We start from the raw sequence: 10,727 nt of genomic DNA on the forward strand, positions 1-10,727 counted from the left end.
ATTGAATTTAATAAAGTTTTACTTTCTGGCTTGTACTTTTTTGTGCTTTAAGATATTTTCCCTCCCTCAATGTAATGAGATTTTCCTGTTCTCTGTAAATGATATCACTTATCACATTAGAACTTCAGTCTCTCATGCTATGTAATTTTTGTGTGATTTTGTGAGATACAAACCCAATGTTTGCCTCTCATCTATGGAGATTTCTCATCAGCCCAACACTTGATATTTGGCCTTTCTGTTGGCTGTGTTACAATACCATGTTTTCACATATATGTGCTTCTATCTTCGTGCTATCTATTAAGTCACATTCCATGTTGCCTTAATTATTATGGCTTTAATAGACATTGGCTTCTTGTAGAGCTGGGGCTTCCGAAATCATCACTATGATTTGTCCTTACTCTTTTATATAGGTTTTAGGCTTATCTCAACAAATTATTCAGCAATGTCTTTGAGATTTTTTTTAAAACTGAATGACCTGTACTTTTATACTTCTTTTTCATTAATTCATGGCAAACATACCTAATACTGAAATTCATTTTGATACAATTGTATGAGTATGGAATATGATTTTCTCCAATTCAGTCCCTCGGATTTTCACTTTCCCACCCATTCCCCCTTCTCCTCTTTCCTTTCTCCTGCTCTACAGATATTTCTTCTATTTATTTATAGTTTTTTAAATTAGTGCATTATGGATGGGCATAAGGGTGAAATTCAGTGTGATATATTTATATACGGACAGAGAAAAATTGAAAAAAATCTGTAATTTTACAGCAGTTTCAGCAGAAAGTACAGGGTGTTCTCATATACTTCCTTCACACACATGCAAAACTTCTCCCACTATTGACACCTTTACCAAAGGGGTGTGTTTGCAAGGATCTTTGAGGTTTTGTGTGGAGTTTATAGATTAGTGTGAAAAGAATTGTCCTATTCATGTTATTGAGTCTTCAAATTAAAAAAAAATCATATATGTTCCTATTTATTTGTCTTCTTTGCAATCCTCAGTAAAGTTTCATAGTTTTGTCTATAATGGTTTTACATATTTTTTGCTAGATATCCCTAAGTACATCATGGTTTTGTATTTTTTATCAATATATTTTCTATTGGTATATCTGCAAAATAAAGAAATGCAGATGTTTATGTTGATCTTATGCCTAGAATTATTGATGAAACATTTCTGATATATTGTATATTATTTGGATATTATATATAAGCAATTTTCTTTATTATTATTATTATTAGTTGTTCAAAACATTACATAGCTCTTGACATATCATATTTCATACATTTGATTCAAGTGGGTTATGAACTCCCATTTTTTCCACATATACAGATTGCAGAATCACATTGGTTAGACATCCACGTTTTTACAAACTGCCATACTAGTGTCTGTTGTATTCTGCTGCCTTTCCTATCCCTCTACTATCCCCCCCCATCTTTCCTCTCTACCCCATCTACTGTAATTCATTTCTCCCCCTTGTTTTTTTCCCTTTCCCCTCACTTCCTCTTATGTGTAATTTTGTATAACAATGAGGGTCTCCTTCCATTTCCATGCAATTTCCCTTTTCTCTCCCTTTCCCTCCCACCTCTCGTCCCTGTTTAATGTTAATCTTCTTCTCATGTTCTTCCTCCCTGCTCTGTTCATAGTTGCTCTCCTTATATCAAAGAAGACATTTGGCATTTGTTTTTTAGGGATTGGCTAGCTTCACTTAGCATAATCTGCTCTAATGCCATCCATTTCCCTGCAAATGCCATGATTTTGTCATTTTTTTTAGTGTATAAGCAATTTTCAATGTCTTGTTAGCATAAAAATAGAGAAGGAACTAATGGAATGGAATAAAGAATCCAGAAACTGACACACATATATAAACAACTGATTTTTATGTTTTCAAATGATATGTATGAAATGCATGCACTGTGTTATATGACAGTAAGCCTCAGTAAACCTGTTTTAAAAATAACAAGAATGGATGCCGTTCTCTAAGAATTTCAGAGACAGCATTTGAACTCTGAAGATTTACTATTTCAGTAATAATGAACATCTCAGTTGGGAGCTTTTGCTTATCTTTTGTCCAAATATCATTTACTGTACTAGAGTCATTTTATTTTTCATTGAAAATGACATTTACATCTCTCCTTATTTTGAATCTCCTTTACTGGTGTGATCATATGTCTTTGGATTTCTTACAGGGTGACTCCAATGTTGAGAGATAGAGATTAGATATAAAGAAATGCTGTTACTAGCTGGCCTGGAAAACCTCACTGAAGAGGAACTGGATCGGTTTTAGTTTTTCTTCCACATGAATGTGTGAGATCACCAAAGGCAAACTACAGGTTACAGACAGAACAGTTAGCCAACTTGCTGACTCAAAATGCCAGTGTGGAGTCTGCAATCTGAAGACCATTTGTATCTTCCAGAAGTTGAATTACATGCATGTGGCCAAGTCTTCAGGAAGAGAAGAAAGTCAGTCTTTTGTTGGTGTGACTTAAAAACCTGACAAGAACAACTTAGAGGAGGAGGAGTTTATTTTGGGCTCTGGGTTTCCAAAGTGTCAGTCCACGGTCAGCCAACTCCATTGCTCTGGGTCTGAGATGAGGAAGAACATCATGCAAGAAAGATGTGATGTGGGGAAAAAACTCACATCATGGCAAGTCAGGAAGCAGAGAGTGAGTACAAGGAGACAGGGACAAAATATTAACCCTAAAGGCATAACTCCAGTGACCTACTGCCTTAAGCTATACCCTAACTCCCATAGCTATCATCCAGAACAATAATCCTTTCCAAGTATTAATTCACCAAATGGACTAATCCACTGTGATTAGGTTACAGCTCTCATTTAATTTAGACAATTAAAATTTAATCAATTTACCCTGGAATAATACTTCACTATTTCACCCATGAGTTTTGACAAACACTTCATATACAAACCATGATATTGCACTCAGGTCCCCAAAAGCACATATTCACCTTAGAATGAAAAATGCATTTAGTTCATCACCAAGAGTCCCCACAGTCTCAACTGCTCCAGCATTGCTCAAAAGTTCAAGTTCAAGGTCTCCTCTGAAATTAAACTCTTGTTTGTGAGTGCCTGTAAACATAAAAGGTAAGTGCTTATATGTATATATGTAACAGCATAGAGCAAACATTTCCATTCCAATGGAGAGAGCTACCAGTATAGAAAGAAGAGATTAGGACCAAAGCAAGACTGATATTCAACTGCACAAATAAGTTTTCTAGCTCCATGTCTGGCATCTAGGTCACATGATGGCAAGATATGTTCTTTGAAGGGCATGGGCTATTCACCCCATGGCCTTGCTGATTGCAGCCCACATGGCCTCTCTTAGGCTGACCCTGTCTGCAGCCAATGGTTTACCTGGGTTTATGTTCCACCTTATTGTTACCTGTTAATCCAGGAGTCTCCTCTGCAGATTTGGGTTTCTTCTCACCCATTCATCCACAAACATGTCCTTGATCCCACTACGTATGGGATGAAAGATTGCTGATGTGATGGGGCAGGAGGACATGTTGATTGCCTTGACCTCCCTTGAATGTTTTCTATCCTATATGCCAACATAGAAGGGGGACTTTCATCTGCATAGCTCTCTGAAACCAGTTTCATGGAACGAACTTACCAGAGCAAGGTTAATTCAGTATCTTCCAGGTCCAGATATTTTTCTGTAATTTCAACCACTTTCTGTGGTTTAAAAGGTAGTGATAGGAAACCTATTAACTAGTAAGACATTTCACTGTACTCTAAGATTGTCCTAAGAAGTAAATTAATGTAATGATTCAATTATTTTTTTCTATTAAATCTAAACCAATCACTTTATTCTTTAGGAATGTTTCTATCAGAAATAATATCTAAATTTTACTTATGTATTTTTCTACTGTGTCCTTAAATAATTGAAAATGACCATCTTGACATATGACAGTTTTCAAAGAATGACTGGAAGTTGAATTTTCATGATGAAATATAATTTGCCCATGGAGCTGGGGAATCTAAGTCAAATTTTTGAGATTATTATTATTATTATTATTATTATTTGCATTTTGGAGTTGAACCCAGGGGCTCCTCATCACTGAACTACATCCTCATCCTTAGCCTTTCTTATTATTTTATTTATTTTTAGTTGTAGATGAACATAACATCTTTGTTTTTATTTATTTTTGTTATGTGGTACTGAGGATCCAACCCAGGGCCCCACACACACAAGGCAAGTGCTCTACCACTGAGTCACAACCCTAGGCCCCTTTTTCTTCTTTTTTAAAATTTTGAGATAAGATCTCACTAAGGTGCCAAAGCTGGTCTCAAATTTGTGATCCTCCCACCTCAGTGTTATCAATGGCTTGGATTACAGGTGTGTTCCACTATGTCTAGTTCTAAGCCAAACTTCATAGTTGCATAAAGGTATCACTAGGGGAAGCCTGCATGTGATTCACTCGTCCTTACATTTATCCATTCTAGTTAAAATGGGCTCTTTAAGATTCTGCAGATAAATTAGCGAATTGAAATTTTATACAGTTTATACTCAAATTGTTGAAATATTTTCTTAAGAACAAGTTAGTATAATAACTAAGTGCTCTGGACCTAAAGGACAATAGCCCCTCCCCCCAGAGTGTATTACTTTCCATAAATTACTATAACAAAGATCCACCATTGGAGGTCTTAAGCAACAGTCATTTATCACTCCATTTTTCTAGCAGAATTCGTCAAAGATCAAGAAGTCAGTAAGTTCGATTACTCCTGAATAAATATCTGTTCCACATCTTTTAAGTAACTTATGGTGGTTGCCAGGAATATTTTGGCTTCTGGATGTATCATTCTGATCTATACTTTCATCTGTACTTGATGTTTTTGTGTCCACATACACATTTTTTTTTATAATGACACTAGTGGTCATCTTAATGATTTCATTTTAATTAATTGCATATGCCACGACCCTATTTCTAAATAAGGTCACATTTTTAAGTATTAAGGGTGAAGAATTGAGCATGTAATATCTGGAGTGCTACTGTTCAACCCTTGATAGTCTGCTGTTCATCCTACAAATGCCTGTTCCCACATACAAAACACATTCATCTCATCTCAACAGCCTCCAGTCTTCACTCATTCAACAGAATTAACCTAGTCCAAACTCTAAACCAACATCATCAGCATAGGTAGGAATAAGACTCAAGATATGGTTAATCCCACAGCAAAAATCTTCTCCATCTCTGAAAATTTTTAAAAGATCAGTTATAATCCTGTTACCCACTTCCAAAATTTTATAGCCTGACAGGCATAGAGATAGGTATTTCCATTAAAAAAGGGAGAAATTAGAAGAAGAAAGTATGGGTCCCAAATGATCAAATAATTAGCTGGGAAAATTTCTCTAAAGTTTGTAGGCTTGGGAATGATGCTCTGACTCCACGCTCTAGTACTTCTGTACATACTGGCAGTGTTCCCTGAGATAGTGAATGACTCTGGATGCTAATGTCATTCACAAGTGGTTGTCCATAAACACCCTGTGCTTTCCTCATTGGTTCTGGTGGTGTGCTAAAACTGTTTGATGTCCTTTGATTACAGATGCATCACACCAATCTCTGCCTTTGTGATTACACGGTATTTTCCATGTGCATGAGTTTTTTAAAAGGCACAGTCATATTGGATTATGGCTACCCTAATAACTTCAGATTATCTTGTTTAGCTTCAAAGGCTCAATTTCCAAATGAGTTTGAATTCATAGGTCGTGCAGTTTAAGACTTCAACATATATTTGGGGGATATAATTTCACATTCAATGGGAAAATACTATTCATGACAAACGGTAGTGAGATAACTAGTGAGTAACCTGAATATGAGTTAGTGAAATTGGTCCATTTTCACACACATATACAAAATTAATCCCAAATGGATCAAAATCCTAAGTGTAAACTCTTAGGAAAAAAGGTATAAATCTCCAGGATGCTGGATTTGGCAAATTCTGGATCTACCTGTGATTAAAATGGGCTTCAGCTAACCTAGTTAAGCACATTTCTTTCGGTCATGCTTTGGTAGCTAACCCTCATAGGTTATAAAAACAGTTTCATACACAAAAAGATTGATGGGTGTTAATTACATAAGCTTTTGTTATCAAGCAAATATAGGGTCCTGTCATCTGCTACTCAGGCTCTAGGAATCCCAGCTCTATGAGGTGTTAGGTACTTAGATGATCGTAATGCTGGAAGGACTGATTGTATCAAACACACAGGTACAGGTGCAGAAGTTCACTGGTTTTATAGCCAGAATTCTTCAGGATTCTCAACCATATTCAGAAATATTCAAGAAATAGTCAAGAAACCAAACAGCTACCCATGTAGTGGGTTCTTATACCTTTTACCAAAGGCAAGGGAACGTATCTAAAATCATATAATTTGTGACATTTATTTTCACCATTAGCAATATTCATAATATTGAGTTGATTTTCACAGGTTTAGCAATTCTGACATTGTTATCTAACTCATAAAATGCTCTCCTTGATGGAGAGGAGAGTGAGAGGATTGAAGTACCTTCTTCTGGAGAGTGAGTTCCTTATTAGAATTTCCTCTGGCCACCCCCAAGGTACCCCTTTCTTCATAAGAATGCTGGCGGAGCCTGGACTCTGCAAACAAATCCCAAACATGGCATGGTCACTTCCAAAATTTTTATAATGTAGTATTCACATTTGCATGTCATAACCTCTGTTCTAAAGCCATATATGATTATTAATTAATCAAGGTTTAGATTTCATAAAGCTGGATATACATCTTGTCTCTAATATTCATTATTTCTGAGATTTTGAAAAGATTTTTTAACCTCTGTGTACCTCAATTTTTTGTGTGTGTGAAGGGGGAGAGAGAATAACAACCTCATGACTCTGTTATGAAGAGTGAATGCGATAACCTACACAAAGAACACAGATTTTAGAATCAGCATCTTGTAACTGCTCAAAGTATAAATAGAGTTATTGAAATATAATTATTGTCATTGTCATTCCACATTCTATGCAGAGTTTTGAATGTCTGCTCTGATCTATATGTAGTATATCGAGCCTGTTAAGGGAAACCTCAGTTCAAAGAGGTATGAGAGATACCTTATAAAATATGTATCATCCACTGGAGGTCCTGTGGATCAGTTCTGAAAGTCTTGGGTCAAGAAGGATCTTGATGTCTGAAATTTGGAAACCATCTGTATCCTATCACTAAAACAAGAGTAAATCAGGGTAAATCAAGGAGGAACTGGTGTGAAGGCCACATACACCTGTGGGTTTTCATGTTCCTATATTACAGTATTTAATGCCACTTATATGGATATATTTAGCTTGCCTTAATTTAAAGAGTAGTGAGGCTACTTATAATGAATTCAAGCATTTATAAACATGATCTCTGCATCATAACATACAGAATGTTAGCAAGGGTAAAATAACTGGACTATATGAGGAGGCAAATATAATGAGATCATGCAGTTGGTCATGTAAGATGTCAGTTGACATGACAGCTTCATGGAAAAAGTTTTCTAGAATAGTTTAGAATAGTTTTATAGAAAGAGTTTTATATGAGAGGAAATGGGCTCCTGACCTTAAGTTATGGAAAATGGAGCAAAAGAGGAACAAAAGAAAAATGTTAAGAGAAAATGCCCCGAGACCTTGGGATTCCTAGCTAGGTCCCCAGAACTCTCTCTACAGACAACCTGATAGATATTTCCTCATTGGAACTTCATCCACAGAAGTGTAGATTTTGAGACCTGCTTGAGAACTTCAGGAATCACTATCTTACAAGAGCAGGAAGGCACATTAGTAATCAATCCTCTCCAGTCACTGAACTGCAGGATGTTGTGCAAGGCTAAGAAAATGAAATCGTTTGAAAAAAAAAAAAAAAAAAACAACAGCACAAGTTTGGGTCACTCGAATCTTTGATCAGTGCCAGTTGTTTCATGCTGGCTTAGACAGCTCTCTCCCCCATCTGCCCTCCTCCCAGGGAAAGAGTAGTTATGTGGCAATTTTGAGACTCCTCCCACTGATTTTCAAAGCTTTCTATTCCATTAGGCAGGGAAACTATATAATTTCTTCTCATAAATATGTTAGTGATAATGAAGAATGGTGGTGGAGTTACCCTCTTGTTCTTTTTATTGTGTTGAAGACGGATAGAAGTTCCATCATTAGCAGCTTCTTGAACAGCAGATGGGTCCCTAGACACCAAAGCCCCCTATCAGAGTGTCAAATGGGAAAGGTGAGTCGCTCAATGACTTCCTCCTTTGCTCTTCCCAGAGTGCCAGTGGAGAGGAGGGATATTGGTTGAACCATCTATTATTACCAATTACTACTTTTACTGCACCTCCTGAATAGAAAGAGATGAGCTTTGAAGTTGCTTGTAATTTCCAAGTACGTGATACTTTAAAGTTATTGCTAGCTGACATAATAGGGTTTGAACTCAATATCATTTTGTGAATCCTTCTTGGAATACCTGTACATGAATTTTGCCCTAGTTGCTCTTACCTGTGACTCGGATCCATGATTTCAATAATTAATTTCCTTGCCTTTCTGACTTAAAGACAGTTACCCCAAGTGAGTCATGGACTCAGCACTACAGGAGTGAGGCCTTTAACTTCTGGAAGAGCATTGAGGCTCCAAAGGCTCAAATACCTGATATATACTTTTGAGGGGCCATTTTTATTTAATATCAAATACATTAAATATACTATGGAAAATTGCAGTTGAAATGTCCCATAAATGGGCCAGTTAACAAAAACAAAATATGAGGCAAACCAGGGAGAATGTTATGTGACTCCCATAGGTACTCTGGGTTTTCATGATAGTTTACTAAAGACTAGTCTACTGGGGCTGGGGTTGTGGCTTAGGGGCAGAGTGCTCACCTAGCATGTGCAAGGCTCTGGGTTCAATCCTCAGAACCACATAAAAATAAATAAAATAAGGGTATTGTGTCCAACCAACTACAACTAAAAAATAAATATTAAAAAAATAAAAGACTAGTCTACTGCTTCTGTGATACATTGAGCTGATCTTATTAAGGTTAAGAGTAGAGAGGAAGAAGAGGAAGGTCAGAGAGGATTGTAGTCCAGAATCCACAAAGGAGAAACGTGATCATGACTCCTAAATCTCCTTTACTTTATAAGCAAATAAAGCATGTGGTGTGTGCCCTCTGATGTTTCTTCTACCAGATAGTATACAACTTAATGACCCTAATTTTAAAAAGTCAGAAAAGTTCTCCCAAATCCATCCTCTGCAAGTGGTACTGAAGGATCAGTGTGCATTGGCCAGCTTAGCACCTGGGTCTACTAGGATGGCCTGGACCACTGGTGATGGCCTGGTGTGGAGGTGGGCATGGAGCATGTGCCATTGTGTCCTGTCTGGAACCCACGACTGTAGGTGAAAATCTGGTGCCAGTTGTTATATGAGGCCTTACTTGGGTCTCAAGACCATGGGGCCGACCTGGAACTTGGGTCCACAGAGGTGGTCCTGGAGCTTGGGCCTATGGAAACCAATCCAGGGCTGTGTCTACTGGAATGGAACTAGACTTTGGGTCTTTTGAGCTGGTCTGTGTCCTGAGTGTGCAGGACCACAGGACTACAGTGACCAGCCTGGAGAGTGGGGCTCCAGGGACTGGCCTGACCTATGTGCCTGGTTGCCCACCTGGTGCCTAAAGCTGTGGGTACCAATCTGATGCTGCCTTGGGTCTGAAGCTGTACATGGGGCCAACCTGGCTCTGGACTGGTCTGAAACCTCGTATGGGTTAAAGGTGGTTGCTGCTCTTTGTGGCTTGGCATTGAGCATGCCCAGGGTCTCCATCTACAGAGGTCTGCCTGGAGGCTGTGTGTGTGTACCAGCTGATGACTATGGCTCAGGGGTCTGTCTGGTGCTGGGATTGGTCGAAGTTTAGGGCTTGGGGATCCAGGTAGTGCCAGGGGCTGTCCAGAGCCTAGTGCTTTGGTTCATGGCTACTGGCCTGAAGTCTGGAGCTGTGGTCACCTGGCCAGTGTGGTTTGAGTGAACAGGCCTGGCATTGAGGTCTGAAACACAGCCCAGTGCTCATGTTCTCCTCCCCCTTTGTGGAGTGGATCTCTCTCCGTACTAGACTGCCTGAGAACAGGGCGGGCGGGAAGATGCAAGGAAATGTAAAACAGCCCTTCCTGCTCTCTTCATTGAATTTCTTCGCATTTCTGTTCTACACCTGGGTGCTTAATATTTAAGGATTTTCTAAGTATTTTTATTAATGCATTTCTGTTTTGTCATAAAGCATACTGCATAAGATTTCAGCCTTGTAATGTGTACCGAGTCTTATATTTCACCAGTATCTTTCTCTGTCCTTCTCGGGCTTCTGTAAATATTTTCTCTATGTTTTGGTTTTCAGCAGTTTGGCTGTGATGCTAATGGTTTGATGTTTTTTTTTTTTTTTTTTTTTTTTTTGTATCTTGATTGCTTAGGGTTGATTGATTCCTCTTTTTCAGTAAGTCAATGGCTCTACATGTATGTAATTTTTAGCATTATCTTTTTAGAAATCTTTTCTTCTTTCATTTTCTTGAGTTTAAAAATGCTTCAGTGAGTTTTATTTTTTAAAAAAAATATTAAGTTATATATGGAGATTCCTCTTTCTTTTTTTAAAATTTTTATTAGTTATTGACAGACCTCTATTATTTTATTACTTATATGTGGTGCTGAGAATCGAACCCAGTGCCTCACACATGCTGGGCAAGTGCTCTACCACTGAGCCACAAC

Source organism: Ictidomys tridecemlineatus, chromosome 11 (genome assembly GCF_052094955.1).
Source record: "Ictidomys tridecemlineatus isolate mIctTri1 chromosome 11, mIctTri1.hap1, whole genome shotgun sequence".
In the NCBI taxonomy this organism is placed as follows: Eukaryota; Metazoa; Chordata; class Mammalia; order Rodentia; family Sciuridae; genus Ictidomys; species Ictidomys tridecemlineatus.